The sequence below is a fragment of the Octodon degus genome, unplaced genomic scaffold (genome assembly GCF_000260255.1).
Source record: "Octodon degus isolate 3935 unplaced genomic scaffold, OctDeg1.0 scaffold00276, whole genome shotgun sequence".
Classification (NCBI taxonomy): Eukaryota; Metazoa; Chordata; class Mammalia; order Rodentia; family Octodontidae; genus Octodon; species Octodon degus.
Genome location: NW_004524852.1, coordinates 492509 through 499055, shown reverse-complemented (window position 1 = coordinate 499055; position 6547 = coordinate 492509). Strand labels below are relative to the sequence as shown.

The 6547-nt window shown below is 35.7% G+C and overlaps 1 non-coding gene across 1 annotated transcript; it reads right to left on the bottom strand.

Moving 5' to 3' along the window:
* Positions 1–555: 555 nt before the first annotated feature.
* On the bottom strand, positions 556–662 carry LOC111814168. Its single transcript, XR_002819215.1, has one exon. It is a non-coding gene; the product is annotated as a U6 spliceosomal RNA (small nuclear RNA).
* Positions 663–6547: the final 5885 nt, after the last annotated feature.

The window sequence follows — 6547 nt, the reverse complement described above, 5'->3', positions numbered from 1 at the left end:
GGATGGCTAGTGATATGGAGCATTTTTTCATATATTTATTCGCTTGTTTAATTTCATCTTCTGAGAAGCGTGTGTTCATCTTGGATGCCCATATCTGGACTGGGTCTTTAAATTTTGGGGCCCTAGTGTTTTTTAGTTCTTTATAAATTCTAGAGAGTAGACCTTTGTCTGAGTACTTATTTGTCATGATTTTTTCCAAATTTGTGGGTTGTCTTTTCACTTTGTTAGTAATTTCTTTTGACATGAAAAAACTCAGTAAGAGCAGGTCCCAGTTGTTAATTCTTTCAACTGTTTCCCATGCGATTTGATTTCTGTTCATGAAGTCTTTGCCTACCCCTATGTCTTCAAGAGTTCCTCCTACTTTCTCTTCCAGGAGATTTAGTGTTTCTTTTTTAATGTTTAGATCTTTAATCCATTTTGACTTTAGTTTAATGCATGGTGAGAGAGCTAGGTCAAGTTTTAATTTTTAGCATGTAGAGAGCCAGTTTTTCCAGCACCATTTGTTAAAGAGGCCATCTTTCTTCCAGTGAGTATGTTTGGTCCCTTTGTCAAAGAAAAAATATGGAACGCTTCACAAAGTTGTGTGTTATCCTTGTGCAGGGGCCATGCTAATCTTCTCTGTATCATTCCAATTTTAGTATATGTGCTGCAGAAGCAAGCACTCCCTTACCCATTTGCAAAATACTTATCTCCCTTTTTCTTACCACCTATCTTACATTGTGTTCTCTAAATTGTCTATACTTTGGGTTTTTCACATAAAAGAAATACTTTGCTATTTAATTTGTGTGTGTATTTTATTTCACCGGTCATTGTGGTCTTAAAGCACATCCATTTTCCCACAAATTATTCAAATTCATCCTTCTCTGTGACAGTGTAGTATTCCATTGTGTATAAATACATGTTTTTTATTCATTCATTTGTTGTGGGCATATAGACCACTTCTAAGAATTAACTATTATATTTGTGTTGCTATAAATATGGTTGTTTGTGTCATCATAATATGATGTCTTTAACTCTTTTGAGAAGACAAGTACAAAGGAAATAACTAGGTAGAATGGAATTTCTAATTTGGGATTTTTATAGGCTCATTTCCATAGTGTTGGTACTAGCTTACATCTCTACCAAAAATGTACAGGGGATCTCTTTTACTTGAAGCCTTGCCAGTCTTCATTACTGTGGTAACCATTCTTTTTAGAGTAATATGGAATGTGGGGAGTGGCAGAGCTGGAGATTGATCACATGTGTAAGGCCAGAGCAAGGCTAGTCCAGAGAACACAGGCACCCAACATGAGCCCAGTGAACAAGTTATTTGGCAAAGGGATTTCACCTGACATCAACCTGATGCATGTCTAAATAAACCTGATGTAGGGGGCCAGGGAGTTAGCTCAGTAGAATAAGTGCTTGCCTGGCAAGCACAAGGGCCTGAGTTCAATCCCCAGTTCCACAAACAAACAAACAAACAAACAAACAAAAAAACAACAAAACACCTGATGTAGTCATTGCGTGGTTCTTCTCCTCCCACCAGGAGAGGGTGGCTCCACTTGACGTCAGCCCTCTGCATTCTGAATCTTGTCTTTATTTCTTCATCTCCCATCATCTTCCTCACTGAGAATTTCAACAGCAGTGCTGGACACAATGGAATCTCAGTGTCATTTTAATTTGCATTTTTAGGATAGTTGGAGATGTTGAACATTTAGTCATGCATTTACTGGTTATTAGTACATTTGAGAAATATCAGTATATTTCACTTGTCTGTTTTTGACTGGCTCTTTTATTTTGGAGGGGGTCCAAGTTCTTTATTTCATGATATATTCTGAACGTTAGTCTTTGTCTAATTATAGCTGGTATTTTTTGATTTTTTGCATTCTGTAGGTGGTCTCTTTACTCGTTGGTTGTTTCCTTTGCTATATGGAAACTTAAATTTGATATAATCCCATTTTCTGATTCTAAAAATTATTGCTTGTGCAAATGTGGTCTGTTCAGAAAGCATTGACAAAAAAAAAGAAAGAAAGAGAAAGAAAGCATTGGCCTATGCCCATGTTTTCAAGAGGTTTATTTGTCTTCCAGTAGAATCAGTATTTCTATTTTAATATCCAGAGCTTTGAATCATTCTGATTTTAATTTAGTATAGGATGAGAGACATGTATCTAGATCCATCATTCCACACCTGGATAACTGGTTTTCTTAGCACCATTCGTTCATGAAGTAGGTTTTCTTCCACATATGTTTTGGGTCCCTTTGTCAAGGATCAGAGGGCTGAATGAGCCTGGATTTGCTTCTGCATCCTCTATTCTGTTCCACTGATCCACATGTTTTTGTACCAATACCATCCTGTTTGTTTTTCTTTTTATGTTGTAGCTTTGTAAAATGTCTTGAAATCTAGGATTGTGATGCCACCTGCTTTTACCTTGTTCTCTAGAATTGCTTTTGCTATTCTGGATCTCCTCTGGTCCATGTGAATTTCAGAATTCTAGTTCTCTGATTTTCTCTAGTTTTGTGAGGAGGAATCTGTTGAATGTATTGTATCTGCATATTTATGATTGTATTATATCTGCATATCTTGACACTTTTCATTCTGCCTACCCAGGAATAGGGATGCCTTTCCATTTTGTTCTGATATCTTCTTCAATCTTTCTCTCTCTTTCTCTGTTTCTAGTGCTGGGAATTGAACTAGCATCATAATACATGCTAGATAAGGGCTCTACCACTGAGCTGCGTTCTCAGCCCCTTCAAGATTTTTTTTCAAGATACTATAGTTTTTATTATAAAGGTCTTTTACTTCCTTTGTTATGTTAACTGCTATGTAATTTTGAAGCTATTGTGACTTATATTGTTTTCATAATTCTTGCTTTGTTTTGTGTCCTGATGCCTTGCTGAATTTATTAGTTGTCAGGGTCTTTGGGCAGACTTTTGGTTCTTCTACATAGAGGATCCTGTCTTCTGAAAGTAACCATAGCTTGACTTCTTCCTTTATTGTGCATATTGCTTTTATTTCTTTCTCTTGCTTCATTGCTCTGGCTGAAGTTTCAGTTACCATATTGAATGCAAGTAGTATTTCTCATTTTAAAGAAAAACTTTCAGCATTCCCTAATTTCACAATATATTTTTCAAGATTTTTATATTGTACACTTATTTTCTTCAGATATTTATTTTTATTTATTTATTTATTTACTTATTATTTGGTATTTGGGACAGGGTCTACGGGGTCTTACTATGTAGATCAGACTCATAGTGATTCTCCTGTTTTCAGCCTCCCGAGCGCTGGGATTACTACAGTGTGCCATCATGTGCAGTCTCAATCACCATGTCAGCATGCCCCGGGGACAGGGCTGGCATGGCACAGCATGCTTGGGATTAAACCCTGGCTGCTGAGCTCTGCCTAAGTAGGTGCTTTAGTCCACTGAGCTGTCTGGTCAGTCCCTTCTTAAGATTTTTTAAAAAGCATAAACGCTTTACTTTTTCAAAAGCTTTTTCTGCATATATTACAATGATCACATTGTTTTGGCTTTTGCTTATGCGATGTATCCCATTTGCTGATTTGTGTAAATTGCACTATCCTGGCATCCATGGGATGAAGCTTATTTGGTTATCATGCCTGATTTTTTTTTTTTTTTTTTTTTTTTTTTTTTTTTTTTTTTTTTTTTTTAGTGCTGGAGATCAAACTCAAGACCTTGTAGTTGCCAGGCAAGCACTTAAGCTGCTGAGCTCTCTCTCCCTGGCCCTATATGATACTTTTAATGATTTGTTACATTCTGCTTGCCATTATCCTATAGATTTTTGTTCTTATATTTATCAACATGTTCTTGATCATGCCATAATTTGACTGTGTCTTGCTGCTGGTAGCTCTGAATCACTGCTGGTATACGTATGACCAGGTGGCAGAGAACAGTCCCATCAGGCTAGTCAAACATTTATCACTGGTGGTTCAAACCAGGGGGAATATGTTAAAAATGATTGGTGAAATTTTTATTGTTAGCTGAGACCTTATCTGGCTTTACAAACAAGGTAATACTGTTTTTTCAGGAATGACTTTGAGAAGCATTGGAATTAAATCTTCCTTGAAGTTCTTGTAGAATTGAGCAATGGCCTCATTGGGTATTGGGCTTTTTTCAGTTGGTAGGCTTTTTTTCTTTTGGTGGGGGGAAGGGTTTACAGGGTGTTCAGGGTCTTACTACTAGATCAGACTCGTAGTGATTCTCCTGTTTACAGCCTCCCAAGTACTGGGATTATAGGGGTGTGCCACCACGCCCATTCTCAATCACCATCTTATCATGCCCCTGGGGGTAGGGCTAGCATGGCAGACCCAGGGATTAAACCCCCAGCCTCTGCACCTGCTTGCAGGTGCTTTAATCCTCTGAGCTATTTGGCCATCCCTAGTTGGTAGGTTTTTAATTGCTGACTCAATTTTGAGGACTTCTATTTGATTACACAAGCTTCTTATATCTTCTTGATTTTGGTATTTGATATGCATTAAAGAATGTGTCAAATTCCAGTTGATTCTTCAGTTTGTTGGAGCACAGGTTTTCAAAGTGGTTACCAATGATTTGGATTTTGCCTGTGTGTAGTGATTTAAATGTTTTCATTTTTAATTGCGTATGTATGCGTGTTTTGTTTCATTTATTTGGTGAGAGTAGCCAAAGGTTTGTCTATTTTGTTTATTCTTTTGAAGAGCCTGCTCTTTGATCGACTCATTGTATTGATTTTTTGGTCCCAATTTCATTCATTTCTGCTTTGATCTTCATAATTTCTTTCTTTGCACTAGTTTAGGATTTGGATTGCTTCTATTTTCCTATGACCTTAAGGGGCATCATTCAGTTTTCATTTGGACTTAAGCTGTTTCTCTGAGGTAGCCATTCATAGCTATAAATTTCCCTTTTAAGACTATTTTCACTGTATCCCACAAGTACTTCTATTGGCTTTTCCTTGATTTCAGGAGCTGTCTGTATTTTCTTAAAATATGCTTTATGGGCTAATATGTGGTTTATTTTGTTAAAATTTTCATGTACTTCTGAGATAAATGTGTATTCTGTTTTTGTTGTATAAAACACTCTGTAGCTATCTGTGAAGTCCATTTATTCAGGTTTAACTTTGATATTTCATTTTTTAATTTATTTGTCTAATTGGTCTATTTTGTGAGTGGCATATTGAGGTATCTTGGTAAAATTGTGTTAGTACTTGTATATATGATGTTTTATGATCAATAGAGCTTGTTCAGTACACAAGTGATTGGTTTGTGTATATTTTTAATTCTTATCTCTTTTGGTTAAATTACTCCCTTAACCAATACGTAGTTAAAATACATAGTTTTTTGACTTTCAAATCAGTTTTGCCTAGAAGTCCACTTTGAAAATAGGACAGCTACTCCTACTTTTAGGTCCTTGTTACATGAAATTTGGGTTTTATCCTTTGATTTTTTAGTCTGGGAATTTATTTTGGATTAAATGGCTTTTTTTTTTTTTTTGCACTTAACATAATGTTGGGCTTTATTTTCTGATTCAATCTGCCTATGTCATCTGATTGAAAAACAAATGAGACCATTCACATTGAAAGTTATTACTAGAAGGCATTAACATATTCCTGTCATTCCATTATTTTTCTTTTGTTGATTTCTTTCTTTCTTTCTTTCTTTCTTTCTTTCTTTCTTTCTTTCTTTCTTTCTTTCTTTCTTTCTTTCTTTCTTTCTTTCTGGTTCAGCGCTCCACCTACCTAGGGTATGCATTCCATGAGACCTTTTGGGCATTGTTGATATCATCATTGAGAATTTTTTGTAGTGGTGACATCTTGAATTTCTAAAAGTGCTCTTTGTCATGGAAAAGACTTATTTCTCCATCACTTTTGAAAGATAGTTTTTCAGGATATATTAGTCTGAGTTGGAAGTTGTTTTCTTTTAGGGCCTGAAGCACGAGTCAGGCTCTCCTGTCCTTTATGATTTTTGTGGAGAAGTCTGTTGTAATTCTAATAGGTTGTTTTTTGTTTTACAAGTGATCTGTTGCCCTTTTCTAACAGATTCTGTCCTTGTGTTAGACTTCTGGAGCTTTGATCTCTTTTGGATAAATTCTTTGTTGCTCATGTTTATTTGAGTTTCCTATGGCTCACTCATCTATATATTAAATTATTCACTCACAGCAAAATTTTCAATTTTTTTTGTAAAAACATGTTTTCTATTGTTTGTCTTCTGAATTTTTTTACTAATTCCAGTTAATGGTGGATTAGTCTTCTTTGTCTTGTTTATCAGTGGTTGCACCCATTTTTCATGTTCTCTTGCTTCGAAGGTTTCTCTGAATGTACGGTTGTGTGCATCAGCCTTGCTCTCTATTTCTGACACTTACCTTACTCTGGTCACTTTTTGTCGCCCACACTTTTAATAGAATTATTTCATAGATTTCTAATTCCCACCTTTTCATGAATGTTAATTTTTGATAAGTGGGTCGTGTACATTTTGTGTAGTTTTGTTTAGCTCAATCATCTTATGGTTAGTGTCTGCTGTAGGAACTTATTGATCTTGTTTTGGTTACTGTTGCTCTTTTGTTGCTTCTTATAATTCAGA